General features: G+C 45.8%; 1 long non-coding RNA gene across 1 annotated transcript in view; it reads left to right on the top strand.

Moving 5' to 3' along the window:
* The window catches only part of LOC102133769 (uncharacterized), a 76559-nt gene that overhangs the window by 10409 nt on the left and 46598 nt on the right, over nt 1-19552 (top strand). The window contains exon 3 of the long non-coding RNA XR_001483236.3: nt 373-453. This is a non-coding gene — a long non-coding RNA (uncharacterized lncRNA). The remainder of the gene's footprint in view (nt 1-372; nt 454-19552) is intronic.

Below are 19552 nucleotides of genomic sequence, written 5' to 3'. Positions count from 1 at the left end.
TTGCTGTATACCTCAACCTCCTTGTCTGTAAAGTGGGAATGTAGTGGACACTGTCGACAGCTTCAGCTGAGTCTCCTCTCCCAGTGATTGCTTCAGCTAAAGAATTGCTTCACTCAAGATTCTGCGCCCTTTGCTGGGGCCACCTGTATCCACTCAATGGCTGATGTGGAAGCATAAAAGTCTGGGCCCCTTATTCCAGCTGGGGGTAACTCTGCAGGGCTGTCCTAGCTGCAGAGCTGCCTGTGGCTAGGGCCTTGGTGATGACTGCATCATCCTCCTGCTTCCCCCTCTGCCTAATCCTGCTTCATTTCTTCAAGGGTCAAATTCAAGAGACTTCCAAATCAACCTCTTACATTCATATCCCCATCTTAGAATCTGATTTCCTGGAACTAACCTGTGGGAAGTGGATACCAGTGACTACGTAGCAAAATCTGGCCAATGAGAAAAAAGCAGGTATGTTCCCTAAGACTGTTTTGCCTGTGACCGGGCTCGGTGGCTCACGCCTGTAATCCTAGCACTTTGGGAGGCCGAGGCGGGTGGATTGCCTGAGCTCAGGAGTTCATGACCAGCCTGGGCAACACGGTGAAACCCCATCTTTACTAAAATACAAAACATTAGCTGGGCGTGGTGGTGTGCACCTATAATCCCAGTTACCCTGTAGGCTGAGGCAGGAGAAATCACTTGAACCTGGGAGGCTGAGGTTGCCGTGAGCCCAGATCATGCCACTGCACTCCAGCCTGGGCCATAGAGCAAGACTCCATCTCAAAAAAAAAAAAAAGACTGTTTTGCCTTCAAATTTTGGATCTGTTACTACTACCAAAAGCATTTTGAAAAACTGCATACATCTTTGTATACTTTTGAATCTAAAATCTTTCTTTATATTTTAAAATGTAACATTTAGCATATTATTGGTGACATTTAAGATGAAATAATTCTCTTTAACTTTTTATTTAAAAAATTCAAAGTTTTAGGAATTTGCAAGAATAATATAATGACCTTTTGTATACCCTTTACCTAGACTTGTCAGTTACTGATATTTTGCCCCATTTGGTCTCTCACATTCTATCACTAGAATTACTGATATATAATTAAAACAGAAATATATATATATATGTATATATATATTTTTTTTAAATAAGGTCTTGCTCTGTTGCCCAGGCTGGAATGTAATGGCGTGATCATGGCTCACTGTAGCCTTGACCTCCCTGGACTCAAGTGATCCTCTCAGCCTCCCAGGTACCTGGGACCACAGGCACCTACCACTGCACCTGGCTAATTTTTGTATTTTTTGTAGAAACAAAGTTTCAGTATGTTGTCCAGGATGGCAGAAATATATTTTAAATATATATTCAACTTAAAAAGAAAAATTTAATTGAGATTGTACCCTTCCCCATTGAGATGGACAGAGCTTCCCCTGTACCCCAACATTTTTTCAAGAAGAGGCAACATGTGCAGGGGTTTGGCTCATGTGTGGATTGAGGCAGCCTTGGTCTGAATATTGGTTTTGGTACTTATGGGCTGTGTGGTCTTAGACAGGTTGTTTAACCTCTTTGTGCCACAGAATCTTCATATTTGTGTCTACCTCATATGGTTGTGGTGAGGACCAAATGAGTTAATATATATAAAGTACTTAGAACATTACCTGACATATTGTAAGTATGGTTTATGTTTATGGTATAATAGAATGTACCAGTGGATGAATAATTATTTATTGCTAGAATAATTAGGGTGCAGAGCAAATTAACAAGAAGATATATCATTAGTAAGTCGGAGGTTTCCAAAAGATGTATTCATGATCATTGTTCAATGCATTATTTACAGTAGAATCACATCTCAGTGGTAAGTTAATCTAAGAACATGGTAGGAATAAATAAATGAGCCGAGAAGTGATTGATAAATGATAGCAAATTGGAGACATGTAAAAAAAAATTTTAATGACTGAGGCTAGGCTTAGTGGCTCACGCTTGTAATCCCAGCACTTTGAGAGACTGAGGCAGGTGGATCACTTGAAGCCAGGAGCTCGAGACCAGTCTGGACAACATGGTGAAACCCCTCTACAAAAAAGTACAAATATTAGCCAGGTGTGGTGGCTCCCACCTGTAGACCCATCTACTAGTGGAGTTGAGCCTGGGAGGTGGAGGTTGCAGTGAGTCAAGATCATGCCACTGCACTCCAGCCTGGGTGACAGAGTGAGACCCTGTCTCAAAAAAAAAAAAAAAAAAAAAAAAGAATATGACTTTCCATTATTCAATAATTGGGAGCAAAAGGGAATGAAGATTTTTTTCCTACAAGTCTTAGTAAATATAGAATAGTAAAGTGCCTTTGATATATGTTCCTTTTTTTGGAGGATGCAATGCTCATCTGTTGCTAGTAAATGTGAAACTTTTTACTTCCCCCTTCTTTTTTTTTTTTTGGAGACAGAGTCTCGCTCTGTCACCCAGGCTGGAGTGCAGTAGGTGCAATCTTGGCTCACTGCAACCTCCACCTCCTGGGTTCAAGCGTTTTTCCTACCTCAGTCTTCTGAGTAGCTGGGATTACAGGTGCCCGCCGCCCACACCCGGCTAATTTTTGTATTTTTAGTAGAGAGGGGGTTTCAACATGTTGGTCAGGCTGGTCTCGAACTCCTGACCTCATGATCCGCCCACCTCGGCCTCCCAAAGTGCTAGGATAACAGGCGTGAGCCACTGCACCTGGCCTCACTTCCCCCTTCTTGAAGTTGTGCAAAATATTTGGAGAAGAGCAGCCCTGCCAAGATGGCAGACAGCCTGGCCCTGGACTCTGTGTGAGGGTTCAGAAGCTGCTCTGTGGCAGATCTGCCTCGAGCTTCACAGGAGCTGGGCATTGTCTGGGTGCTTTTAAGAATCATGATGGCCGGGCGCGGTGGCTCAAGCCTGTAATCCCAGCACTTTGGGAGGCCGAGACGGGTGGATCACGAGGTCAGGAGATCGAGACCATCCTGGCTAACACCGTGAAACCCCGTCTCTACTAAAAATACAAAAAACTAGCCGGGCGAGGTGGCGGGCGCCTGTAGTCCCAGCTACTCCGGAGGCTGAGGCAGGAGAATGGCATAAACCCGGGAGGCGGAGCTTGCAGTGAGCTGAGATCTGGCCACTGTACTCCAGCCCGGGCTACAGAGCAAGACTCCGTCTCAAAAAAAAAAAAAAAAAAAAAAAAGAATCATGATGATCTTTAAGATAAATAGATAAGACATGGAGCTCTGCCTCGATAAGCGAGCTTATCACATGCATGATGTAAGGTGCTATCACTATCAGTATTTACTACCTGACTCTCCCTCAGCACTCCAGTATTCCTGGGGAGCTTTGGGGGTATGGAAAGTAATACTGTCCCTACTTCTACTCCTGCTGCGCCCTGTCTGAGCCCACAACATCCCAACACATCTTCTTAACTTCACGTTTTGCCCTTTACAAAAATATATACAGGACAGAGAAGACACGAAGACCCACAAGAGGTTCGTGGTGATTTCATTAAAAGAAGACTCACCCACACCGATATCATTATCATTTATTTTTTAAAATTTTATTTCAATAGCGTTTGGGGAACAGCTGGTGTTTGGTTACCTGGATAAGTTCTTTAGTGGTGGTTTCTGAGATTTTGGTACACTCATCACCTGAGCAGTGTACACTGCACCCAATGAGTAGTCTTTTATCCCTCACCCTCCCCACCCTTCTCCCTGAGTCCCCAAAGTCCATTATTATCATTCTTATGCCTTTGCCTCCTCCTAGCTTCGCTCCCCCATTTATAAGTGAGAACATACGATGTTTGGTTTTCCATTCCTGGATTACTTCACTTAGAATCGTGGTCTCCAACTCCATATACATATCACATTTTCTTTATCCACTCATTGGTTCAACTCAAACTGATATTATGAAGCATCCTTTTTTCAGGGCCATGACGCTTTTACACTCCAAGCATTCTATCTTAAAATTTGGGAAAGTTGAGACGTTGTGTGCTGCCTAAAGTATTCTATGTGGCGTGGGTTATTATGATTGTTTGTAGACACAGGTTCTTGTTATGCTCAAGAGAGCCACCTGCCTGGCCTCCCAAAGTGCTGGGATTACAGGCATAAGCCACTGCACCTGACCAGCATGGATTATTTCTTAACACCCCCTTTCTTTACAAAAGTTATTTTCAGCAATAATCATGAATTGAAGTTTTCATATTGGCCCTCATAAAACAAAACTATTACAACTTATAATTTGCTTTCCATTTCACTTTTTTTTTTTTTTTTTTAAGACAGAGTCTCGCTCTGTCACCCAGGCTGGAGTGCAATCTCAGCTCACTGCAATCTCCGTCTGCTGGGTTCAAGTGGGTCTTGTGCCTCAGCCTCCCGAGTAGCTGGGATTACAGGCGTGTGTCACCATGCCCGGTTAATTTTTGTATTTTTAGTACAGACAGGGTTTCACCATGTGGGCCAGGCAGGTCTTGAACTCCTGGTCTCAAGTGATCCTCCCACCATGGCCTCCCAAAGTGCTGGGATACAGGCGTGAGCCACCACACCTGACCTCCTTTTCGCTGTTTTAAATTTTTAACACAAATAAAAAGTCCAAGTAGACACGAGGAAAATAACTCAAGTTATTCCTTTGTCTTTGCAATCATGGCACCATCATTGTGTGTTTTGAATCTACCATTGAAAGGCAGAGATATGTGGTTCTGTTCGTGGAAAAATGGGTCTTGATCCTTGAAGCCCAGAGGGTTCTGGGATCACGTGCAGGAAGGAATCAAGGCGAGTCACAGAGTGCAGTAAGAAGACAGTTTATCGAAAGCTATTCTGTTACCCAGGAGGGCGTCCTCTGGAAGCAAGCAGAGGACTGCCCCGGCTTTGTTTTAAGTTTTTCTCATATGGGGGTCTGGTCGATATAAAGGTTAAACTAAGCTGTGTCTACATGTGGGTGAGCAGACTGCATGAGAGAGTTGATAACTCTGTTGATTTAAAGAAAACTCTCCATGACATTTTAGTGTGTAAGTATTAATACATCAAGGTATAACTATGATTGTCTTCAGAGCATATGTTGATGTGGGTATCGGGACATGTGGACTCTCCATTGTTGTCGGAGCGGGTCTTTGTAGGCATCTTTAGACTGTCTCCTCAACTATAAACACACCGTGACTATAGGCTGTGACCAGCAAGGGATGTGCCTGTCTAGTGTGTGTGTGTGTCTTTCCAGTTCTGAGATGGAGTTGATTGGCCGGGTGCCGTGGCTCACACCTATAATCCCAGCACTTTGGGAGGCCGAGTCGGGAGGATTACTTAAGACCGGGAGTTGAGACCAGGCAGGCAACATGGGGAGACCCTGTCTCTAAATTAAAAAATATATATATATAGGCCGGGTGCGGTGGCTCAAGCCTGTAATCCCAGCACTTTGGGAGGCCGAGATGGGCGGATCACGAGGTCAGGAGATTGAGACCATCCTGGCTAACACAATGAAACCCCGTCTCCACTAAAAATACAAAAAAATTAGCCGGGCGTGGTGGCGGCGCCTGTAGTCCCAGCTACTCGGGAGGCTGAGGCAGGAGAATGGCGGGAACCCGGGAGGCGGAGCTTGCAGTGAGCCGAGATCGCGCCACTGCACTCCAGCCTGGGCGACAGAGCGAGACTCCGCCTCAAAAAAAAAAAAAAAATATATATATATATAGATAGATAGATAGATAGATAGATAGATAGATAGATAGATAGATAGATGGAGTTGAGTGTAAAATGGTGTCACTGGCTCTCCCAAGCTCCTGCTTCCATAGCAGCTCCACAGGGACGGAGGCGCTGACCAGCCCGAAGGAAGAAACCCGTGTAGCTGAGTCTGCGGGTGTCAGGGGCTTACTGTATAACGGGAGTTTTCAGCTTTAATTTCTGTATAGGAGATAATGATATTTAAACGCTAAGTTATAAAAACAAGTTAACTTGAAGTTCACATATTATTTATTTATTTATTTATTTTGAGACGGAGTCTCACTCTGTCACCCAGGCTGGAGTGCGGTGGCCTCATCTCGGCTCACGGCAACCTCTGCCTCCCAGGTTCAAGTGATTCTCCCGCCTCAGCCTCCTGAGTCGCTGGGATTACAGGCACGCACCATCACGCCTGGCTAATTTTTGTATTTTTAGTAGAGATGGGGTTTCACCATGTTGGCCAGGCTGGTCTCCAACTCCTAACCTCAGGTGATCCGCCTGCCTTGGCCTCCCAAAGTGCTGGGATTACAGGCGTGAGCCACTGCGCCCGCCCAGCTGAAGTTCACCTATAATGAAAACTCAGTGGTAATGACAGCATTTATTTAGATTTAGAACTTAGACCAATAAAATACATTTTCAGGGAGGAATGTTCTATCACTGACATTGTTTAGGATTGCTGGCCCAGGGGATAACAAAGAGCCTTCGGTTGGTTGGTTACTCTTTTACAATTCTCTAGGGACAATGAAGCCTCTATTCCCTGCCTTGGCCGTGGTGGGAAAACGGTTTCCACTACCTGCTATTGCCTACCACTGATAAGAGGTCTACCTTTCTCTTATAAAGTGGCGGAAGGGTGACTCATGTCAAAAGGCTGGTGGGACGCCAGCCAGCATGAGCACTTGACCCCTCTCCTACTTCGTTCCTATCCTGTCCTGCCTCCATCCTGCTGTTTGGACAGGAGATGTTGCAGTCCTGGACCTTGACATTGAGAGACTTGCCCTAGGGCTGGCATACCGGAAGGAGCCCAGGACCCTGGCTCATCAGCACTCCATGGAAAGTGCTCCGTCTTCAGACTGTGAGGGAGAAGTAAGATCTCATCGTTTCCGGGGTCTCACTCTCCCACCCAGGCTGGAGTGCAGTGGTGAGATCTCAGCTCACTGTCACCTCCACCTCCTGGGTTCAAGCAATTCCCCTGCCTCAACCTCCTGAGTGGCTGGGATTACAGGTGTGCACCACCATGCCCAGCTAATTTTTGTATTTTTAGTAGAGACAGGGTTTCGCTATGTTGGCCAGGCTGGTCTTGAACTCCTGACCTCAAGTGATCCATTGGCCTTGGCCTCCCAAAGTGGTGGGATTACAGGCGTGAGCCACCATGCCTGGCCCTCTTTTCTGAGGTTTCTGACACTTTCAGGGATCAGCGACATTTATGCCGGAGTCCTGACATTTAAGCTGAGGTGTGAAGAATGAATAGGTATTTTCTGAGTAAGAAGAGGGAAGAGAATTTCAAGGAGTTGGGGGCTTGGGTAGGAAAGCTAAGAGCCAGGAGACCACACGGTGAGTTTGAGGAATGGAAAGAAGCTTTGGATGGGGGAGTTCAGAGTGCCAGGGCATCTGGAATAGGAACCCAAGAAGGACTTACCTGCGCAAATTATTGATCTGTGCTCATTGGCATTGCCTAATATTATGTTTGGGAGTTCTGGGGTGCTAGGAGGTTCTTACAGGCCAAACCATGAAATCCAGGGCCTCACCTTCCTAGGGTTGCCCCAGGCAACCTCTGTTTGTAAAGAATCCTGTTTATTATCTACTGACTCATGGTCATCTGTGGTTTCTATGGTTTCTGCCAACAATGAAGCATAAATCCATTCCTAGAGGGTGGGGTCTACAAGATGGGGCTGTCCTCTCCCTTTTCTGGCTCAGAGCTCCTCACAGCTTCCCAGCCTGCCACAGCGGAGGTTGGGGGAGTGTCTTTGTCTATGGAATCTCAGATGTGGGGCTCCTTGGGAAGCCGGGACAAGGAACCCAGTGGAGTGAAGGGACAGATCTCTGCAGTCAGGGCTGGGGCCACGTCCATTGAGTGAGAGAGAACTGGGCTGCTCTAAGCTGATCAGAAGCCCTGTTCCCTCTGCATAACTAGAGGAGGAGCCCAGGAGATGGAGAGAGAGACTCCAGGAAGAGTTAGAGCAGGATTAGGAGATCTGGCCCCTTTCTTCACCGGGGACAAGCAGAGTTTGTTCCCCAAAGTTGTGGCAGATATATACGTGCAAAGCTGGGAGGAGCAGTTGTTTGGCAACTGGCAGAGACGTATATATGATGTATAAAGGAACCAAGAGAAAGAGAAGCCAGAGGGACAGGTGGACTTTGAAAAGATTATTTCATTTCACACATTTGCACAAAGCCAAGGTTACAAAGCATTTGTGCATCTATTTTCTCATTTGCTTGTCATAGAAACCCTGTGAGGAAGCCAGGGCAAGAAATATCAATCCATTTGAAAATGAGTAAACATTGGCTGATAAAGTTTGCTTCACATAGCCAAGGTCAAAAACAGGACTAGAATTTAGAGCTCCTGATTCATAGTTCAGTGCTTTCTTTAAACTTTTTTTTTTTTTTTTTAAATAGAGATGGGTCTGTCTATGTTGTCCAGGCTTGTCTTTAACTGTTAGGCTCAAGCAATCTTCCTGCCTTGGCTTTCCAAAGTGTTGGGATTACAGGCTTGAGCCACCACACCTGGCCCAGTGCTCACTCTTCCTCCCTCCCTCCCTCCTTCCCCCCCTCCTTTCCTTCCTTTCCTTCCTTCTTTCCTTCTCTCTCTCTCTCTCTTTCTTTTTTGACAGAGTGTTGAGCCACCACACCTGGCCCAGTGCTCTTTCTTTTCTTTTCTTTCTTTTTCTTTTTTTTCAGAGTCTTGCTCTGTCACCCAGGCTGGAGTGCAATGGCAGGATCTCAGCTCACTGCAACCACCACCTCCTGGGTTCAAGCAATTCTCCTGCCTCAGCCTCCCAAGTAGCTGGGATTACAGGTACCTGCCACCACGCCCAGCTAATGTTTTTGTATTTTTAATAGAGACGGGGTTTCACCATGTTGGCCAGCCTGGTCTCAAACTCCTAACCTCAGGTGATCCACCCGCCTCAGCCTCCCAAAGTGCTGGGATTACAGGTGTGAGCCACCGCGCCTGGCCGCCCAGTGCTCTTTCTACCAAATAAATGTCTCAAACTTGGGCCTCCATGGGCCATTTTAATGGATGTTTAATACACAAAATGCCAAAATTTTGGGTCAACTTAAAAAATGGTCAGCTGGGCACTGCCGGTGGGTCATGTCTGTAGTCCGTGCACTTTGGGAGGCCAAGGTGGGCAGATCACTTGCAGTCAGGAGTTCCTGACCAGCCTGGCCAATATGGCAAAACTCCGTCTCTACTAAAAACACAAAAATTAGCCGGGCATAATGGTGGGCGGCTGTAATCCCGGCCACTTGAGAGGCTGAGGTGGGAGAATCACTTGAACCCGGGAGGTGAAGGTTGCAGTGAGCCAAGATCATGCCACTGCACTCCAGCTTGGGTGACAGCGTGAGACCCTGTCTTGGAAAAAAAAAAAATGTCCCTGCCGGCGTGGTGGTGCACCACCTGTGGTCCCAGTTGCCTGCAGAGGCTGAGGTGGTTGGATTGCTTGAGCCTGGGAGGTCAAGGCTGTAGTAAGCTGTGATGACACCACTATATTCCAGCCTGGGCATCAGAGCAAGACCCTGTCTCAAAAACAATTTTGTCTCAAATTTTAAAATAATGTATTAAAACACTAAAAAAGTAACAACGGTGTCTCTGTTTTAAATCAAGGAGAAGGACATTGTCATCACTAGATTATTTAAATTCAGCTTGGTGTCAGACTTTGGGAACGACATCCAGTGCTTTGTGGCTGTTAGACAGTCCTAGATAAGCTGATGAAACTTGAACTCAGAACTGTGGCAGACATCCTCAGGGAGGGTGATTTGCCACACCACCAGGACCTACGTCTGTAAGCACACTACACTCAAAATTTGGAAGATTGTTTTAACCCTGGGTGATGGTGGCAAATAGATTTCTTATCCCACCCTTGGCTTCGTTGGAAAGTATTTCATGTTCTGATGTTGAATTTCAACTGTTTTTTTATTGTGGTAACATATGCATAACATGAAGTTTACTTTTTAATCTCAGTGGTTTTAAAATATATTCAATAATATGTTTTTGATTTCTTTCTAAAAAAAAAAATCCAATGTTGGGAAATAGTAAAGCGTTGATGATGCAACTGTGCCAGAGTTCTAAGTTCAAGAAATCCTGGTATTTTATTTCTAACATGAAGGTTGTAAAATACTGGTCCTGAGTCATAGGTTCTGTTGTGTCACTAAGATATACTACTTGAACAAACCCTTTACAATGAGATTAATGCTTTTCGTTAGCATATCAATGTCACAAATGTCATCCTGCCTTTAAAAAAACTTGTGTGATGGAAAGGAAGAAGTAAAGCTATCTGTGTTTGCAAATGTCATGATATTATATATAGAAAACCCTAAGGAATCTACAAAAATAATTAGAATCTACAAAAAATAATTAGAGCTATAAACCAGTTCAGCAGAGTTGCAGAATACAAGATCAGTTACATTACTAGTTCCGGGCTTTTCTATATACAAAAATCAGTTGCATTTCTATGCACTAGCGATGAACAACCTGAATGTGAAATTAAGAAGACTGTCTACTCAGAATAGTATCAAAATGAATAGAATACTTTGGAATAAATTTAACCAAAGAAATGCAATAACTGCATACTAAAAAATATTGTTGAAAGAAATTAAACAAGGTCTAAATAAAATCAAAGGACAGCCTATAGTTATTGTCTAAAAACTTAATATTGTTAAGATGTTGATACCAAATTTATCTACAGAGTCCATGCAATCCCTGTTGAAACTGTCTCCCCAAACCCCAGAAATGGACACGCTGATCCTAAAATTCATACAGAATTGCATGGGACCTAGAATAAACAAAACAATCTTGAAAAGGATCGCAGTTAAAGGATTCATACTTCCTACCTTTCAAAACTTACTACACAGCTACTGTAATCAAGACGATGTGGTATTGGCATAAGGATAGATAAAGAGACGGCTGGAACAGAATCCAGTCCATACATCGGCCGGGCATGGTGGCTCCCGCCTGTGATCCCAGCACTTTGGGAGGCCCAGGCGAGCGAATCACGAGGTCAGGAGATCAAGACCATCCTGGCTGACACGGTGAAACCCTGGCTCTACTAAAAATACAAAAAAATTGGCTGGGCGCGGTGGCTCACGCCTGTAATCCCAGCACTTTGGGAGGCTGAGGCGGGAAGATCACAAGGTCAGGAGTTAAAACCAACCTGACCAACATAGTGAAACCCCCTCTCTACTAAAGATACAAAAAAATTAGCCAGGCCCACATGGTGGCGCATGCCTGTAATCCCAGCTACTCTGGAGGCTGAGGCAGGAGAATCGCTTGAACCTGGGAGGCAGAGGTCGCAGTGAGCCAAGATCGTGCCATTGCGCTCCAGCCTGGGCAATAAGAGTGAAACTCCATCTCAAAAAAAAAAAAAAAAAAAAATTTACCAGGCGTGGTGGCAGGCGCCTGTAGTTCCAGCTATGCGGGAGGCCGAGGCAGGAGAATGGTGTGAACCCGGGAGGCGGAGCTTGCAGTGAGCGGAGATCGCTCCAGCCTGGGCGATAGTGCAAGACTACGTCTCAAAAAAAATAATAATAATAATTCCTGTCTGCACATCTATGGTCAATTGACTTTTGCCAACGTTGCCAAAACCATTCAGTGGCAGAAAGAATCGCCTTTTCAACAAATGACACTGAAACAAATCAATGTCCACATGCAAAAGAATGAATTTAGACTCATATCATACCATATATAAAACTTAAAATACATCAAAGATCTAAATGCAAGAGCTAAAACTATAAAACTCTGAGAAGGAAACATAGGTGGAGCCTGGGCAACATAGTGAGACCCCGTCTCTACAAATAATAAAAAAAATTGGCCGGGCGCTGTGGCTCAAGCCTGTAATCCCAGCACTTTGGGAGGCTGAGACGGGCGGATCACGAGGTCAGGAGATCGAGACCATCCTTGCTAACCCGGTGAAACCCCGTCTCTACTAAAAAATACAAAAAAAACTAGCCGGGCGAGGTGGCGGGCGTCTGTAGTCCCAGCTGCTCGGGAGGCTGAGGCAGGAGAATGGCGTGAACCCGGGAGGCGGAGCTTGCAGTGAGCTGAGATCCGGCCACTGCACTCCAGCCTGGGCGACAAAGCGAGACTCCGTCTCAAAAAAAAAAAAAAAAATTAGCCGTGCTAATTGGGAGGCTGAGGTGGGAGGAGCGCTTGCGCCTGGGAGGTTGAGGCTGCAGTGAGCCAACATTGTACCACTATACTCCAGCCCGGACAGTGGAGGGAGATCCTGTCTCCAAAAAAAAAAAAAAAAAGGGGGGGGGGAAACAGGTGAAAATCTCTGTGACTTTGAATTAGGAAATGGTTTCTTAGAAATGAGCACAAGAATCAAAGAAAAAATAAATTAAGAGAAATCAAACTTTAGCAAAATTAAAAGCATTGTGGGTTAAAGGATACCAATAAGAAAGTGAAAAGACAATCCACAGAATGGAAGACTATATTTGCAAATATCTATCTGATAAGGACCTAGCATCCAGGATATACAAAGAACACTTGTTTTTTTTTTGTTTGTTTGTTTTGTTTTGGTTTTTTGTTTTTTGTTTTGGTGGACTCTCACTCTGTCACCTAGGCTGGAGTGCAATAGTGCGATCTTGGCTCACCGCAACCTCCACCTCCTGGGTTCAAGTGATTCTCCTGCCTCAGCCTCTCGACTAGCTGGGGCTGCAGGCGCACACCACCAAGCCCAGCTATTTTTGTTTGTTTGTTTGTTATTTTAGTAGAGACAGGATTTCACCATATTGGTCAGGTTGGTCTTGAACTCCTGACCTCAGGTGATCCACCCACCTTTGCCTCCCAAAATGCTGGGATTACAGGTGTGAGCCACTGCCCCCGGCCTATACAAAGAACTCTTACAACTCAACAATCAAGACAACACAATTTTTAAAATGGGCAAAGCATCTGAATAGGCATATCTTCAAAGAAGATATAGAAATGGCTAATGAACACATGAGAGGATGGTCAGCATCATTAGTTACTAGAGAAATGTAAATCAAAACCACAATGAGATATCCCTTCACATCCATTAGGATAGCTATATAATAAAATCAAGGAAAGCAACCAGTGTTGGTGTGAATATAGAGAAATCGGAACCCTCAGACACTGGTGGTGGGAATGTAAAATGATTCAGCTGCTTTGGAATACAGTTTGGCAGCCCCTCAAAAGGTTAAATATAGAATCACCATATAACTCAGCAACTGCACTTGTTGGTATATATCTGAGAGAAGAGAAAACGTGTTCACACAAAGACTTGTACATGCATGTTCACAGCAGCACTATTCATAATACCAAAAAGTAGAAACAACCCCAACGTCCATTAAGCAATAATGAATGAAATAAACGTGGCATGTGTAGTCCCAGCTATTTGAGAGGCTGAGGCGGGAGGATCTCTTGAGCCTCGTAGGTTGAAGCTGCAGTGAGCTAAGATCACGCCACTGCACTCCAGCCTGAGCAACAGAGTGAGAACCTGCCTCAAAAAAAAAAAAAAAAAAATAGCCAAAGTAATTCAAATGTCCATTCAGTGATGTGATTAATGAATGAACAAAATGTGGCGTAGCCATACAATGGAATGTTATTCAGCCGTAAAGAGGAATGAAGTTCTGTTGCATGCTACAACATGCATGAAGCTTGAAAACATTTTGTTTAGAAGCCAGTCACATATTGTATGATTCCATTTATATAAAAAGCCCAGAATAGGCAAATCCATAGCGACAGAAAATAGATTAGCAGTTGCCAGGGGATGGTATAGGGAGAGAATCTGGACTAACTTTTTTTTTTTAAATATGGTCTCACTCTTTCGCTCAGGCTGGAGTGCAGTGGCACAATCAGAGCTCACTGCAGCCTCAACCTCCCAGGCTCAAGTGATCCTCCCACCTCAGGTGCACACCACCATACTGGGCTAGTTATTTTATTTTATTTTATTTTATTTATTTATTTTTTTTGAGACGGAGTCTCGCTCTGTAGCCAAGGCTGGAGTGCAGTGGCCGGATCTCAGCTCACTGCAAGCTCCGCCTCCCGGGTTTACGCCATTCTCCTGTCTCAGCCTCCGGAGTAGCTGGGACTACAGACGCCTGCCACCTCGCCTGGCTAGTTTTTTGTATTTTTTTGTAGAGACGGGGTTTCACCGTGTTAGCCAGGATGGTCTTGATCTCCTGACCTCGTGATCCGCCCATCTCGGCCTCCCAAAGTGCCGGGATTACAGACTTGAGCCACCGCGCCCGGCCGGGCTATTTTATTTTTTCTAGAGATGGAGTTTGGGCATGTTGTCCAGGCTGGTCTCAAACCCCTGAGCTCAACCTATCTGCCTGCCTCGTTCTCCCAAAGTGTTGGTATTACAGGTATGAGCCACTGTGCCTGGTCTTTAAAATGGTGACTTGTTTTTTTTTTTTTTTTGAGATGGAGTCTTGCTCAGTTGCCCAGGCTGGAGTGCAGTGGTGCGATCTCGGCTCACTGCAAGCTCCGCTTCCCAGGTTCACACCATTCTCCTGCCTTACTTAGCCTCCCGAGTAGCTGGGGCTACAGGCACCCGCCACCACGCCCAGCTAATTTTTTGTATTTTTAGTAGAGACGGGGTTTCACCGTGTTAGTCAGGATGGTCTCAATCTCCTGACCTCGTGATCCGCCCGCCTCGGCCTCCCAAAGTGCTGGGATTACAGGCATGAGCCACCACCCGTCCTAAAATGGTAACTTTTAAATTATGTGAATTGTATCTCAATAAAAAATGTCAAATTAAAACAAAATGCAGTTCACCTTTGCTTTCTAGGGTCAGAGTACCTCATGGTGTGTGTGTGGGGTGGGGCGCTGGAGTGACAGGGAAGCATTCCCTTGTACATGCTGCCTGTTTCCACATGATCACATTGAAAGGAATGTGTCCTTAGTGACTGCAGCCTGAGTCACATGAAGGTCATTTCAGTCTGTGCATCAGGAGTTTAGCCAGCCATGAAGAGGACTATTGCTGGGCGTGGTGGCTCACGCCTGTAATCCCAACACTTTGGGAGGCCGAGGTGGGTGGATCATGAGGTCAGGAGTTCAAGACCAGCCTGGCCAACATGGTGAAACCCCGTCTCTACTAAAAATACACACACACACACACACATACACACACACACAAATAGCCAGGCATGGTGGTGTGCGCCTGTAATCCCAGCTACTCTGGAGGCTGAGGCAGGAGAATCAGTTGGAGGTTGCAGTGAGCCGAGATTGTGCCACTGCACTCCAGCCTGGGCAACAGAGTGAGACTCCATCTCAAAAAAAAAAAAAAGGACTCTGGTAGCAGATACATATCATGGTGATTACTCTTGTGTGTTGCCATTGTTATGTGACATGCAACAGTGGCATTTGATAAAACTGCTTCTAAGTATGTATTTATTTATTTTGAGATAGTCGTGCTCTGTCGCCCAGGCTGGAGTGCAGTGGCGCAATCTCGGCTCACTGCAAGCTCCGCCTCCTGGGTTCACGCCATTCTCCTGCCTCAGCCTCCAGAGTAGCTGGGACTACAAGCGCCCGCCACCACGCCCGACTAATTTTTTTTGTTTTTAGTAGAGACGGGGTTTCATCTTGTTAGCTAGGATGGTCTCGATCTCCTGACCTTGTGATCTACCTGCCTCAGACTCCCAAAGTGCTGGGATTACAGGCGTGAGCCACCGTGCCCAGCCACTTCTAAGTATTAATGTCATTAACCTCCTAGCTAGTTTGTCTGGCTTCTTTGTCGTTCAGTGACTTGCAGCTGTAGGAGTGAGGGCAGTTTTGAATGATATGCTATATTCTTGCACAAAATTAAATTTTTATTCTGGAAAATGTTGCTTTGTGCTTATTCTGGGGGAAAAAAAAATCAGTAGACTCTGATTGTGACTGATACAAAAGATCTGATGACTTCGAGCCAAGAGCTGACATTTCATAGCAGATAATTCACTGGGGACAAGGAGTGAATAGCCAGTAAAACCCAGTTTCTAGATAGTCTCTGAGGTAGCTCTTCTCTACAGTTTCTCTTTGCTGCTTGGGCTAAATAATCATTTACATTTTTCCTTCTTCCTCTAGCACATACAGCTATTTTATATTCCCACTGAAATCCTGGTCACTGTTTATGTGGATGACATTATTCTGAGCTGTCAAATGCATTTTCATTTTCATTGCTACTCTGATGAGTCAGTGAAGCACTTTTGAGCCATTTAATAACTTTTGTAATTTGGAGATATTGCACGACCATATGAATGCATAAAGCACATTTTAAAATATAAACAAAAACCTGTACAGGATGGAAAATCAGATTAGCCCAGGTGGCTGGGCGCAGTGGCTCATGCCCGTAATCCCAGCACTTTTCGTTAGCATATCAATGTCACAAATGTCATCCTGCCTTTAAAAAAACTTGTGTGATGGAAAGGAAGAAGTAAAGCTATCTGTGTTTGCAAATGTCATGATATTATATATAGGAGGTAGGAGGTAGGAGGATTGCTTGAGTCCAGGAGGTGGAGAACAGCCTGGGAAACATAGTGAGACCTTGTCCCCACAAACAATAAAATTAGCCAGGCATGGTGGTGCATGCCTGTGGTCCCAGCTATTTGGGAGGCTGAGGTGGGAGGATCTCTTGAGCCCCGGAGGTTGAGGCTGCAGTGAGCTGAGATTGAACCACTGCACTCCAGCCTGGGCAATAGGGTGAGACCCTGTTTCAAAAAAGAAACAATCCAACGAAAGGATTAGTCAAGATAATTCAAGCAGTCCTGGAAACCCCTTGTGCAAATTTTACGATTGTAATAAGTAGTAAAAACATAATCATTATTAGAACATAATGATATTTCTGTGACAGCCATAATCACTGTCATTTTTCAGATCTGTGAAAAGTAGGGGAACAAAATTGTTGATCACTTTGTCCTCTGAAACTATCTGTTTACCTGAGGACCTGTTGAGTAAACTGTCCTTGGGCCTCACTCTGAGAAACATTTCACTGCCTTAAGAGATATCAAATTCCTAAGAGATGGGCTGTGGGGAAGACGATTAAAGGACAGATGGGTGGACAGAGGCCATCTGGAGGCTTGAGGGGAGACAGAGTGGACTCGGGCATTTTCCGAGTCCTACATTTCTTCCTCTGGCCTGGGAGTACGCTGCAATAATTATGATCTACCGCCAGAGGGCACTGTGGCACTAGGGACGCCAGCCTTGGACCCCCTCTGGGTCTGGCCTTCCTATGCTTCTCCATGTGTTCTTGACGGCTACCCACCTTTCAGCTCTTTAACCACATTAATTTTGTTTCTTTCCTTACATTCAGGGTTCTTAACCTGGCAACCATGGTAGAACTTTTTATGGTCAGTGAACCTCAGAATTTATATATATATGTCTGAATAAGCATATATACCTCTATCTAGAGGTAGGGTTTTTTTTGTTTTGTTTTGTTTTGTTTTGTTTTGTTTTGTTTCTCAGAGTCTCGCTCTGTCGCCCAGGCTGGAGTGCAGTGGCATGATCTCGGCTCACTGCAAGCTCCGCCTCCCGGGTTCACGCCATTCTCCTGCCTCAGCCTCCCAAGTAGCTGCGACTACAGGCGCCTGTCACCATGCCCGGATAATTTTTTTATATTTTTTTAGTAGAGACAGGGTTTCACTGTGTTAGCCAGGATGGTCTTGATCTGACCTCGTGATCCGCCTGCCTCAGCCTCCCAAAGTGCCCGGCCTAGAGGTAATTCTATAGTTGTAATCAAGTTCTCAAAGGTGTATGTGACCGTCTCCTCCCACCAAAAGTCAAGAATTATTGCCTACGTAGTAGTATCCCCTTGAAGGCGTAGAATACAGTGATGTTAGGGACCAGTTGGTTGACCAGGGGCAAACACTTTATATAGGTTATGTAATACAATCCTCAAACTGCCTTGCAAGATGTCCCCATTTTATCAATGAAGAGCCTGAAGTTCAAACAGGTTAAGACTGCCCAGGTCACACAGCCAGGAAGTGGTGAGGCTGGGGTTCAGTTCCTGGAGTGTCCAACGCTGCGCTGTTGCCACACTGAGAGAGAGTCTCACCCATTCATCAGCAAAGATGTGGAAGGCACCAAGGACATGCCCAGAGCTGTGCTGGGTGCTGGGGATAGAGTGGCGACCAAACAGCATTGGTTCCCGCCTTCAAGAAGCTTCATGCCTGGAGGAGGTGGTGACGGAGGTCGTGGGGGTGGGAGATAGACACTAAACACACCAGCACGTAGCTACACACTGGGAACCGTGCTCCAAAAGAAATGAACAGGGCGCAGCAGAGGCCGTGGGGAAACCTGCGGGTACACTGGCTAGGGGAGGCTTGTCCGAGGAAACAGCGTATTAGCTCAAGGTGAAGCTGGGATAGAGTCCACAGGGAGGGAGAGCCCGGCCTGGCTGGGCAGGGGGTGCAGTCAGCAGGGCTTTTCTAGGCCAGGCCAGTAATTCAGATTTTATTCTAAGTGAAACGGGACACCATCGTGGAGTTTAAAGCAAGGGAGAGGCTGGGCCAGTGCCTCACGCCTGTAATCCCAGCACTTTGGAAGGCCAAGGTAGGTGGATCACCTGAGGTCAGGAGTTCAAGACCAGCCTGACTGACATGGTGAAAGCTGAGATGGGGGAATCACTTGAACCCGGGAGGCAGAGTGAGCCGAAATCGCGCCATGGCACTGCAGCCTGGGCAACAGAGCAAGACTTCCTCTCAAAAAACCAAGAAGTAAAAGCAAGGGAGAAAGAAACTTGAGCTAATTTATGGGTTTTTCTTTTTAATCATGGCAAAAAAACAAACCAAAAAAACATAAAATGTACCATCTTAACCTTTTTTTTTTTGAGACGGAGTTTCTTCTTTTTTTTTTTTTTTTTTTTAAGACGGAGTCTCGCTCTGTCGCCCAGGCTGGAGTGCAGTGGCCGGATCTCAGCTCAATGCAAGCTCTGCCTCCTGGGTTCACCCCATTCTCCTGCCTCAGCCTCCCGAGTAGCTGGGACTACAGGCGCCCGCCACCTCGACCGGCTAGTTTTTTTGTATTTTTTTAGTAGAGACGGGGTTTCACCGTGTTAGCCAGGATGGTCTCGATCTCCTGACCTCGTGATCCGCCCGTTGAGACGGAGTTTCGATCTTGTTGCCCAGGTTGGAGTGGAGTGGCACGATCTCGGCTCAGTGCAGCCTCCACCTCCCAGGTTCCAGTGATTCTCCTGCCTCCGCCTCCTGAGTAGCTGGGATTACAGGCGTGCACCACCACACCCGGCTAATTTTGTCTTTTTAGTAGAGATGGGGTTTTTCCATGTTGGTCAGGCTGGTCTCAAACTCCTGACTTCAGGTGATTCACTCTCCTCAGCCTCCCAAAGTGCTAGGATTACAGGCATGAGCCACCACGCCCGGCCCCATCTTAACCTTTTTTTTTTTTTTTTTTTTTTTTTTAAGGTGGAGTCTCGCACTTTCACCCAGGCTGGAGTGCAGTGGTGCGATCTTGGCTCACTGCAAGCTCCGCCTCCCAGGTTCATGCCATTCTCCTGCCTCAGCCTCCCAAGTAGTTGCGACTACAGGCGTCCGCCACCACGCCTGGCTAATTTTTTTGTATTTTTAGTAGAGACGGGGTTTCAGGATGGTCTCGATCTCCTGACCTCGTGATCCGCCCACCTCGGCCTCCCAAAGTGCTGGGATTACAGGCGTGAGCCACCGCGCCCAGCCATCTTAACCATTTTTAAGGGTACATTTCAGTTG

Source organism: Macaca fascicularis, chromosome 11 (genome assembly GCF_037993035.2).
Source record: "Macaca fascicularis isolate 582-1 chromosome 11, T2T-MFA8v1.1".
Classification (NCBI taxonomy): Eukaryota; Metazoa; Chordata; class Mammalia; order Primates; family Cercopithecidae; genus Macaca; species Macaca fascicularis.
This window is presented reverse-complemented; position numbering and strand designations above follow the sequence as displayed.